This window comes from Lygodium microphyllum, chromosome 9, assembly GCF_053477565.2.
Source record: "Lygodium microphyllum isolate KBCC chromosome 9, Lygodium_microphyllum_v1.1.10, whole genome shotgun sequence".
NCBI classification, from domain to species: domain Eukaryota; kingdom Viridiplantae; phylum Streptophyta; class Polypodiopsida; order Schizaeales; family Lygodiaceae; genus Lygodium; species Lygodium microphyllum.
Window position 1 is genome coordinate 155,167,485 of NC_141143.1, and position 12,203 is coordinate 155,179,687.

Here is a 12,203-nt window from a genome sequence, read left to right on the forward strand (position 1 = left end):
GGAATTCTCTCACTAAGAAAGACGAGAGACATGATTCTCTGGAAGTGAGGAGAGAAGTGATTTTCTCTTTCTAAGGTCTAAAATGACACAAGCTTTTGTATGGAATTCAATCTTAAGGTTGAGGCCCAAGGCAACCTAATGAACTCTTCTTATCTATGACTCAATGTGGTTGCATGGACCACAAGTTAAGAGTACAGTTGAAAAAGCTGTTTTTTTGGAAAATTCATTTTTGAAATATCTCGCAATAAAAAAACTCTCTCTAAAAACAGGCCACGTGGATTATCGAAAACAGCAAGATCTACAACTTTCGTGTTTGATATTTTTTCATCCAAATAACGCACAAAGAGATATCTCGAAAGTAGTGCTGCAAAGTGGAACAGCCACATCTTGCATGAAGATCAACTCAACTCTCTCTCCAAGAAGAGAAGCTCTTGAAAGCCTATAAAAGAGGAGGCTCTCCTTGGGTGCAAGGGAGAGGTGAAGGAAGCATAACTTTGCATGTATCCAAGAGAAGAAGAGAAGGTGCAAGTGTTGTGGAAGCCCTGCTGAAATCAAGTGCTGCAGAAGCTCTGCTAAAATCAAGTTCCAAGAGGAGAAGAGAAGGTGCAAGTACTGTGAAAGCTCTGTCAAAATCAAGTTCCAAGAGGAGAAGAGAAGGTGCAAGTGTTGTGGAAGCTCTGCTGAAATCAAGCACCAAGAGGAGAGCCCTACACATATTGTGTAGGAGAGAAGGAGACTCAAGAAGGATCAAAAGGTGCCAACTTTCAAGTTGTGTAAGTGTTAGTCGGTTGTATACCATACAAGGAACTGTGATCTTGTTTCCAAGATCTACAAGTAAGAACTGGCTTATGTGTAATGGAGGAGCTTGCTCCTTGTCAATAATATAACTCCACGAGGGGGGGACTGGCCCGGTCCCTAGTGTGTTGCCAATTTCGAATAGCCTTACCTAGCGAATAGGCCACAAAACTTCTTTGGAAGGGGATCCCCATTGGCTCTCCCGGCATCTAGTGATGCAAAACTAGTCATTCCTAGAATGGAGATAAACCCCATAGGCATACCTAGACCACCTAGACCCTACGTAACCCACCCACTCAATGATGCTCTAGTCCACTACGTAGAGAAGCCGAACGACGAAGAGCCTTACATGCACCCCTATGTGTCATATGACGAAGAGGGCAATGCAATCCTTATGGATTACCAACCTATATCGGCAGTGATAGTGCTAGGTAGAGGTAGAGGCAAAGGCTTTGGAGGGCAAACCCAAGAACCAATCTTGTGTTGGAACTGTGGTCACCTAAGACACATCTCCTCACACTGCCCCAAAAGAGAGCAGACTAATGAGGAAAAGGCCGATATTAGATGCCCATAGTGTGGAATCACTCACCTAGTTGCCGAATGCCCTAGACGAAAGCCACCCCCTTGTGCAACAAACGAGCCATCACTGCCATTGGGGCTGTTTGGAGTTGAGATATTTAATAGAGAGGACACACACATCCCATTGCATGTCATGACCAACTTGTAGACAAAATAGGCCGGCATATCACTACTTGAACCCAACAACTTAGATGCAGCCTCAATTGGAAAGAAAAGTCGTAGGCAAAGGAGAAAGAAAGCTAACGCAAAGGTCACACTAAAAATTGAGAGTGCCATGACACTGCTTGCCGAAAAAAAGGTGATAGACATAGAGGCAAAAACATCAACTCCAAAGACAATCAAGAAGGGGAGTGCAAAGGTCGAGTGTATCCCAACACGAAGCGCCAACTCGAGGCCATCAAAAAGGTCAAGAAATGAGTAAAAGAAGTCTGGGAGTACCTAAAGGATGCTAAGCCCATATTGGAAGATGAGATTGATGATATCTCAAGTGTAAGCACACCAGTCTCGCCTCCACGACCAAAGTTGAGAGATGCAGTTGTGCCACAAGCAATGCTGCTTAAACAGAGCCTACACGCTATGGGCCAACAAACCAGTTAGGGCCATTGGCCAAAAAACGCACTGCTAGGAGAGAGGCAAGCAAGTAATGACCTCCTCACCACGCTTGTGACCACCTTGATGACTCTAAGCCTAGGAAATTTTCTTAGGCAGCATCCAATGCTATGGCAAGAAGTGAAGCAGTGGACTGAAGGACCAATGGAGCAAGAGGTGGCTGATCTACACGATCATGACATAGTAACTTAGAATGCCAAAGTCCTTACATGTTAATGCTTTTTGAAAAGGCATCGAAATGCATGCAATCTTACCAATCATAGCTCTAGGAGACATCACAAGAAACGGAATCGTGTATATAGGAACAAGAATTAGTGTGCTAACCCACACAGTACTCTAGGATTAGGGTAACCCGCCTATTGAGAATGCTAGGTTCAATGTCACCCTAGCCAATGGAACGAAAGTGTGGCCATTTGGAGTGTTCAAGAACTAGCCCTTGAAGATTGCAGGAATCCAATTCTCCGTTGACTTTATAGTCATGAAGCGAGTGGACTATGACATCCTCTTAGGCCAACCCTAGATGCACAATGCACGAGTCATAGAAGATTAGGGCAACAGTCCGATCTTCTTAGGCAATTGAATGGAGGCAATAAAAGTAGAGATGGATACATGGAAGACCACACCAATCAACCTAAACACCATCTCCACCATAATGAAGGGTGATGCACAAATTAGAAAATCTTACGAACCATTGACCAAATATATCCCCTGCCACGAGGATGAGCGAGATTGAATGCACGTGCTCGCCATGATCGATCTGCCATTCTCTGACAATGATAAGTACAAGTAGGCCACTAGGACAACTTGATAAGCCTAGAAACACACCCTCAGTGCCAATCTGCATGATGAAAAGCTCGAGCGGACAATCCAACCCCATCGAACTCCACATCCCAAAAAACAAGCAAGAACTCTTGGAGATCCTAGAATATCTGACAAGCAAGTTGGCTATCAATCTAGCTGCTAACCTTGAACCTCTCCAAGATCTCTTAGACAAACCTAAGTGGAAATGGACCAAAGTGCACGACTTAAACTTAACATACAATCGGGTCCGATTCACCAACGAGAAGGAAAGACCCTATCAAGACCTAAGAGATGATGAGCAATCAAAGGAGGATGGTTCTAGGGAAGAATATGAGGATTGTTGTTCCTTCAATGATGGAAGTGAAGGAGAGATGGACACAGTAGAATATGACATTGAAGGAAGGGTGATAGAGCAAATTCAAGCTGACTCCAATCCACGTAGGAAGAATGCTTTTAGAATGAGAGAGGAGTCATGCACATGGATTGTGATTGAGCCTGGCTGGAGCACATAAGGGCAATTGACTACGACCAAGAAGGCATTACCCAGCCGAGTGCTTTGCTAGTGCTTAGGATAGAGTCACTGTTCAAACTACGACCACCAGGTGAGACTCCCTCTTCCAGCGAAGAGGGAGGGTTTGATCATGAGTTAGAGGTAAGTTCAGATAGTGATCCTGAGGTGCCACAACCACCTAAGACCAGACGCACCAAAGGGAACTTGCCAATCCATATTAGGCATGCCGAAGGTTGAAGGAAAAACAACACAAATATCCTAGGGATATGCAAGTTGAGGAGAAAAGGAAGCTATAAGACCTGTTGAAGTGATTTATCAAGTTTAAGAAACGTGATAGGGTAGTGATCTTGTTAAAGGGAAGAAGTGAACCAATAGAAGGACCAGCCAAATTCAAGGAGGTTAATCTAGCTAAGGAAGGGGAGACATCCTGACTTGTCTTTTTGCCAATGACTTGACCACGAGGAAGAGGAGGCAAGTCTCATTGCTCTCTTGTGAGAGTACAGGGACGTCTTTTCTTGGTCCCTCGATGAGCTGAAAGGAGTAGATCCAAGTGTCATAACTCATAATATCCTCATGACCCCTGACACAACGCCGGTCAAGTAGCAACTATACCCTATGAATCCCAAGCATGCCCATGCGGTCAAGGAAGAAATTGACAAGCTGCTAAGGACAAGATTCGTTTATGAGATTGAGAACACAGACTAGGTCTCGCCCACAGTAATCGTATTGAAGAAGAATGGAAAGATCAGAGTGTGCCTCAACTACAAAAAGTAAATGTTGCTACTAACAAGGACAATTATCCACTACTATACACCGAACACATGCTCAAGAGAGTAGCGGGCAAAGAGGCCTACACTTTTCTAGAAGTGCAAGTGCACCTTGACGACAAGCACAAGACTAATTTTGCCACCGAGTGGGGCATCTTCGCCTACATAGTTATGCCTTTTGGGTTGACTAACACACCTACTCCTTTTCAAAGGCTTATGTGTGCAATATTCAAGGACATGCCTAGGAAAGAGTTATAGGTCTTCGTTGATGACTTGTGTGTTCACTCCAACTAGAAGGAACACTTAGAAAAACTCTGAGTAGTCTTTGAACGATGCAGACTATATCGTCTCTCATTAAACCCCTTAAAGTGCCACTTCTGGGTAAAGCAGGAATGCATCCTAGGGCATGTGGTGTCTAAGAACAGCATTGCCACTGACTTCTCAAAGGTCAGGGTTATTCTCAATCTTCCACTCCCAACCAATTATAAGGGAGTTCAGTGCTTCCTTGGCCATACAGGGTATTGTTGACGGTTTGTGCTAAACTATGCATTGATTGCTAGACCCGTGTACAAGCTATTGGTAATATTCAAATGGACTCGAGAATGCCAACATGCATATGGGGAATTGAAAAGGGCTCTAACCACCACACCAACCTCCAAACTGGAACATAAACTTCCATGCTCACATTGACGCTTCAAAATTTGCAATGGGAGCTGTGTTGTGCCAGCCTAGTGATAACAATTTAGATTATCTAGTGAGTTTTGCTAGCAGACAACTCAATGAATTACTTCACAACTAAATGAGAGGGGATAGCCATGGTGTTTGCCATAAAGAAATTTCGGTATTATCTGTTAGCTACCCCCTTTATTTTCTTTGTTGACCATCAATCCTTGCTATATCTATCTAGTAAACAAACCCTGCGCTACAAGACGCATAGCACAATGGTTACTTCTGCTTCTCAAATTTGACTTCTTCATTGTCGTACACAAGGGAAAACAACACTATATGGCTAATCATATGTCTCGCATACCCACGGGAGAAGCCATTGGATAGGGCATTGGAGACAAATTACACGGCGCACATCTATTCGCCCTATCTAGCGAAAGAGATTTGTTTAGAGCTGACTTGATGCCATAATGGGTAGATGGCATAGTCCAAGTGTTGGAGCATTGACTACCTGACCGACCCATAGAAAAAGCCTGACCGAGGCAACTCTGTTAGAAGATGGGCATAGAAACCCACTGTAAGAAAGGGAGTATAAGGGCAGATGAGTGTGAATAGCCCTAGGGGCAAGGGAAACCCTAACCCTAGCTGGCAAAGGGCTATATAAACAGCCTATGGGTCATTATCATTTGTGAGAGAGTGTACCCAAGTTGCACTCTAAGCAACTTAGTAAGCAACATTTCATTCTTGTACTTTGAGCTCTCTTCTCCCTCTTGTGCACACATTCTACTACTGCAAACTTTGATTCTCAACATGGTATCAGAGCCATCTCTGATCTCCTCAGCTTCCCTCAGCATCAGTTATCACTAAGTGCACATGAGCTATCATTTTCTTCATCCTATCCTTCTTTCCTCCATAGCTGCCTGCAACATACCTCCATTGGAGGACTTGGGGAGGACAAAGGAGGCCATATCTCCCTCTGGTTTCTTCTGAGGAACTCTTCCTCATCTCAGGGCGCAGCTGCCTATTACCCTGACCGTGAAATAAGGCATGTAGAAGGACAGCATTGCGTGGATTTCAAAAACAGCACAGTTTTGGGCAGGCGACTACCTCGTGCTGAAACGCGGGCAGCAGACAGTGCAATCTCAACCACCACCATAGGGCTTTGATAGCCCCCCAAGTGGGCTATCCTCAGCTAAGAGGGCTCTGAGAAATTCAACCTCTCCTGGCTGCTACATGCCAAACCCTAACTGTGTTTTTTTGGGTAGCCATAGTCAACAAGCTCCAAGCTTGACATTTTGTCATTTTTACACTCTGAGCTTCATTAATAGTGATTCCAATCACTGAAGCAGAGTCTCTGAAATCTATTCCAGAGTCTAAAGCTCTTGGGCATGCTCAATGGACATCACCAAGCATCGGGAAGCCGACTTCCAACCGGGTTCCATTCAAGCACTTCACTAAGCTTGACAATAGTGTTTTTTTTAACACTAATCATAAATCATCAGGTTAATTGCTTGCTAGGCATTCATTAAAAGCCAGTGAGCTTTTCATTCCTCTTCATATATTGTTGTAAGGTTATGTGTAAAATTAACACATAGACCATCATGCACAAGAAGTGTATTGCATACCGTGAGTGACTTTGTCTCAAGTACATTGGTCAGTGAAATCAATAGCATGAGTATCATCATACTCTCCTTGGAATCATCAGCAACAAGCATTGAGATCATAGACAAACCGTGTCCAACACAAGCTTCATCCACTAAGCCGTACCACAAGGAGGAGCCTGAAGTCCAGTCTAGGTTTACTTCATTAAAACCGAAAAAGACTATTAAACCACGGAAGAAGCTTGCTCATAAGAAAGGACCACCAAAGTCATACTTTGAAATATTACACTTATATGATTTTCAGCCTTTCTCTTCATTGCAACTTTGACTTCACATTGTCTAATTTGCTTCCGCATTCAGTAAAAAGTTTGTAAGGGACTAAACACTGCCCTTGTCCTAACAAGTGGTAAGACCTTCCCAATGACCACAACATATGCTGATGTCCATCCTCAAATTCGAAAGTTTGATGGTAAGGATTTCCACCCATGGCAAGCACTTATAAAATACAAAATGATGGAGAGAGGGTATTGGCCTCTTATTCAAGGCAGTAGAGCTGTAAACTCTGCAAATATGATTGATATAGAGGATGACCAACGTGCTCAAGCAATCATAATGCTACACTTAGATGAATCCCTGATTCGTCATGTTGATCAACTAAACACTGCTAAAGAAAAATGGGATGAGTTTGAAAAGCTCTATGGAGCCACTGGCAAAAATACTAAAATCTTCCTTAAAATTGAATTCTTTAGCTTGGAATATCGTTCAGGAGAAGATTTGGGAAAATTCATTTCTCATATGAAGGGACTTATGACACAGCTTGCTTCTGTACAAGCTCCAATACATGAAGAAGATGCTATTGCTATTCTCCTAAAAGCTGTAAAATAGGTGTTTCCTACTCTTGTAACCACTCTCACCAACATTCCAGATCCTACTTTGGCAAGTACCATTCAATCCTGTTTGGATGAAGAAAAGAGGAACCACAAAGAAAGCAGCAATAGTCAGGCAACTTCAAATTCCCGTGAACAAGTATTAGTTCATACAGTTCTCAGTAAATGTTCTTTCTATAAGAAAAAAGGACATCTTGTAAACAACTGCTGGAAGAAGTATCCCGAGAAGATGAAATGTAACAAATGCAATAAGACAAGGCATATCACTAGTAAATGCCCCAACACTCCTGAAATACCCAAAGAATTGGTGGCCAACTATGTCTCCAATTCATCTGAAGATCGATTGTTTTGACTATTTAAATCATCTGCCTAAAACAACATTGTAAGCCTGATTTATAAAGGCATCCCAAAAAGGGGGGGAATCTCTTACATGCCTTGTAATCCAATGCCACCCTGGCATTGAGGGGGTGTGTTAGAAGATGAGCATAGAAACCCACTGTAAGCAAGGGAGTATAAGGGCAAACGAGTGTGAATAGCCCTAGGGGCAGGGGAAACCCTAACCCTAGCTGGCAAAGGGCTATATAAACAGCCTATGGGTCACTATCATTTGTGAGAGAGTGTACCCAAGTTGTACTCTAAGCAACTTAGTAAGCAAGATTTCATTCTTGTACTTTGAGCTCTCTTCTCCCTCTTGTGCACACATTCTATTGCTGCAAACTCTGATTCTCAACAAACTCATTCTCAAAATCCAACCCTATCAATTAATAGCAAGCCAACTCTATCGGCTAGGGCAAGATAGGTTGCTATGAAGATACGTGTGTGAGCACGAAATGCACGACGTACTAGTTGAGGCGCACAAAGGAATTGCAAGAGGATACTTCAGTGGAGATACAATAGCCCACAAGGTACTGCAGTCTCAACTATGGTGGCCCACTCTTTTCCGAGATGTGGCATGGCTCATAGTGCCAATTCACAAGGACAAAATGGAGATAAGTCTAGTTATAGCATGACAACCCTTTGAGAAATGGGGGATTGACTTCATTGGGCCTATCAGTCCCACTGCTCAATATTCACAAGTGAAATACATTATTATTGCCACTGATTATCTCACGAAGTGGGTGGAAGATCGAGCCACCCAAAAAAATGACGCACGAACCATTGCTAAGTTTTCATGGGAGTGAGTAATATCTCTATTTGGTTGCCCCATCAAACTTGTCGATAATCAAGGCACACACTTCATTAACGAGGTGATTGCTCATCTCCTATCCACCTTCATGATCATCAATCAAAAATCCTCACCCTACTACCCTCAGGCGAATGGCCATGTGGAATCAACAAATAAGATTCTAGTAAAACATCCTGACCAAGACAATCTCTTCTTCGTGCAAGGACTGGGATAACAAGCTAATGGCAACCTTATGGGCCTATCGGACATCATATAAAATAGCTGTGGGACAAATCCCCTCAGGTTGACCTAGGGAACAGAGGCAATTCTACCTGTAGATTTCTTCGTACCTAGCTTAAGATTTTCCATTCAAGAGAGATGGGAGGGGAAGGAATTGTTGACGGAACATCTAGTTGAGCTAGAATGCTTATTAAAAACTCAATTTCTCTCCACCCATGTGCTAATTTGTGAAAAGGCATGACACAAGAGTTGGTCTGACAAACACGTTAAGCAGTGCAATTTCGGACAGGGAGACTAAGTACTGTAATACTCGGTCAAGGGACATAAGTATAAAATGAAGTTTAGGGTGTTAGGACCTTTTAGAGTCCACACCATAAGCCGAACCGGTAATGTGAAACTCGAAACCCTAGAAGGTGAGGGCATAGGCTTCTTTAATGGCATCCGCATAAAAAATTACTACTCCCCATGCATCCACTTCACAAACCCTCAATACTAGAAGCCCCTATCAATATATGTGTAGCCACCATTACGGAGAATGAAGCACAGGATGAGGAAGCAATAGCTTTGGCTTACTTGCGCATGACCATTACAGCCCAGAAAACACGTGCCATTGATGCACTGATCGATGAAAGCGTTGACTTTAATATCCTGACTCACAATCATTGGACTCAAATCGATAAACCACAATTATAGCCCACTAACCCCAAACTCAACCCACTTGGCAGTCGATCATATGCACTTCTGGGAAACTGTAGAGTTGCAGTCTCTATTGAGTCTGAAAGCTTACCCGTGACCTTTTATGTGTTGTAAACACAAAAGATGCAAGGTCGGAATCGTTGTTAGACGAACCTTTAAGAAGCAGGCTCGAAATTGCTATTAGATGAACCTTGAAGAAGCATGCCCACTATAATGTCAACTACCAATCACAGTGTATCCACCTAGCCATCGATAATGCACGAATTGTCATAGCTTTTAGCAAGGGTTGTGCAGCCCCATCACAGTCAGCAAAGCCAGTGGTAGAGAAACCCACCATCAAGCCTAAGGAGGGGGATTGTAATTTTTCATCCCCCACCAAACCTCAACACCATCAAAAAGCCAACCACAAAGCTAAAAACCCTTGAACACCAACTCCAATGGGTGCCAAAACATCCAAAACCACCACTGAAGAGTGCCCAACTAAATACTCGTTAGGCTAGAAATCTTCCCTCAAAACCTAGGAGGCCTAGAAGGAGCTACAAGCATTGACAGACAGTCAAGCCGCGATGGGTTCCCAAGACTTATTGCAAGTACAAGGTATTACAAGGGTAATACCTGGATTTGGGTACCTAAAGCCAAGACGGCCAAGCACACTACCCAAATGTTGCCCTCAAGCTTGACCACTACCCAAATGCGTTGACCACACAAAGCATCAAGACGAATCAAGCATCAACACCACAAAAGCCCCTGGTTGCAAGGCCCATTGCCCTTCCAAAACCTAAACCCATCGCAACTCAACAAGTCTATTGACCCAAACCGCAGCCCGCTACTCCTAAACCACCTCAACCTCGTCCTGCTAGTACCCCAACTGCCGCCCAAGCAGTCTAGTAGCACACCACCCACCACACGGGCCACCCCTAGTGTACCAATGCTAGAACCACAACTAGAGTTGCACCCATGCTAAACTATCCATCCCAACCAAACCTCACCCACCTGCCAACCGTAAACCCTCTTACCAGCACAAATCCATTCTAACCTTGGCCACTGACTTAGCTGAGAATACAGGCAATGACTTGGTTGCCTGCCTCAAATGCTTAGATGCCATGTTTACCATGCTTACTAAAAGTTACGATCGGCTAGACTTAGGTCTTTTAGATGAACTTCTAGCATTGAAAGTGCAAATACTACCTTACTCATGGGAAAAATCTAAATTTGTATGTGTCAAAACTTCCCGGGCAGTCAAGGAACTCACTACTACCGAGCTCTCCATTGAACAAGCATGCAAACAATGTCTGATCACATCTTGTGTCAAGAGCAAAGTCCTTGCCACAAACTAGGAAATTGAGAAGTTAAAGTAGCTCACTACCACCAACTCCTCTTTCTTATGCAAATGGTATGCTCTTCAACTTCAGTGGGAACAAGAAGGCTACCAAATCATGACCAATGCTGAGCAACAATGCATCATTAAGACCTCCGAGTATGATCCGACTTATGTAGCTCCTACCTCTTTTAGGGTATTGGCCATCACTTGCAATCGATCATTGGAAGATCATGTCATGAGCCACCCTTACCTAGATAGAGTCCTTATCGAAGAAGAGCTACACATCGCTAGCAGGATCGAGTCCTTATTAAAGAAGAGCTACACATTGCTAGCAGGATCGATCCGGTGATCTTTTCATTGATGTCCTCACCTATATCACACACATAGGCACCAGACCTCACGATATGGACCTCCATGCTCAATTGGAATATAATCCACAATTCTATGCCTGGCTTCTACAAGGTACTCAAAGACATGAACGATAGCCGATTTACGAGGTGTGGATACCCCTTTTGTCAACCACACCTCTAAACATCAGGGCTAATCTCAAGAGCTACATGGAAAGCCGTGCCTTTTTTGGCAAATCCCTTAGGCCACCCCATTAATTTAAAAAAAGGGGGAAAATAGAGAAAAATAGAGAAAAAGAAAAAGAAAAAGGAAATAAAATAAAAACAAGAAAAGAAAAGAGGAAAAGAAAGAAAAAGAAAGAAAAGGAAAAGACTAAGTCCCTGAAATCATTCAAGTGCCACAATCACTACACCTAGGATTTTTTTACCTAGCCCCATCCCCTTGTTCATCCTTATGGCACCTCAAGGGCAGGAATTCCAAACCTGTCTCCCTAAGCTGCACACCGCACCTACAACAATGCACAAACTGAGTCCTCAAGTGTGGGACAACACCGCAGGCCGCCTGAGGTTCTCAACCCCACTCCCAATTCCACTAGCACCTGCACCATGCACTACATGAAGAGGTAGATATACCCCTTAGGAAGTGTACAATCTTGTCTTGCAGGTTAAGATCATGCCGTATCGACCTCGGAGAGCATCAAGAGGGATCAGTCCAATGCCATCTTCAATTTTAAGGACAAATCCGTCCATCTACCATTCTCCAAGAAGGATCTGTCCGACATCATCTTCAATTTCAAAGGATAGATCCGCCCACCGTTAGCACTAGGGAAGGACCCACCCCAACACCATCTTCAATCTCAAAGGGTAGATCCATCCAAGTCCATCTTCAGCAAGGGCTTGTATACAAATCCAAAAAGCTATTTGGCTACACCCACCCCACCTTCCAACTACTACCCATCCATGCCATGGGTCTAGCACTCGGTTAGGAGGGGGATAATGTTAACCTCAGCACAAGATAATGTAATGTTAACCTTAGCACAAGATAATGTTAACCTCGCCACAAGAAAAAGTGGAAAAAGCGAGAAATGGAAAAGCACAAGAAGTCGGGAGCTGAAAGAGGTAGCCCAAAAGGAAATCGGACCTGGAAGAGCACAAAAGTGGATACATGGCCACAAGAAGTCTAAGGCACAGCCATCAGAGCTTTAGAAAGTACTGAAA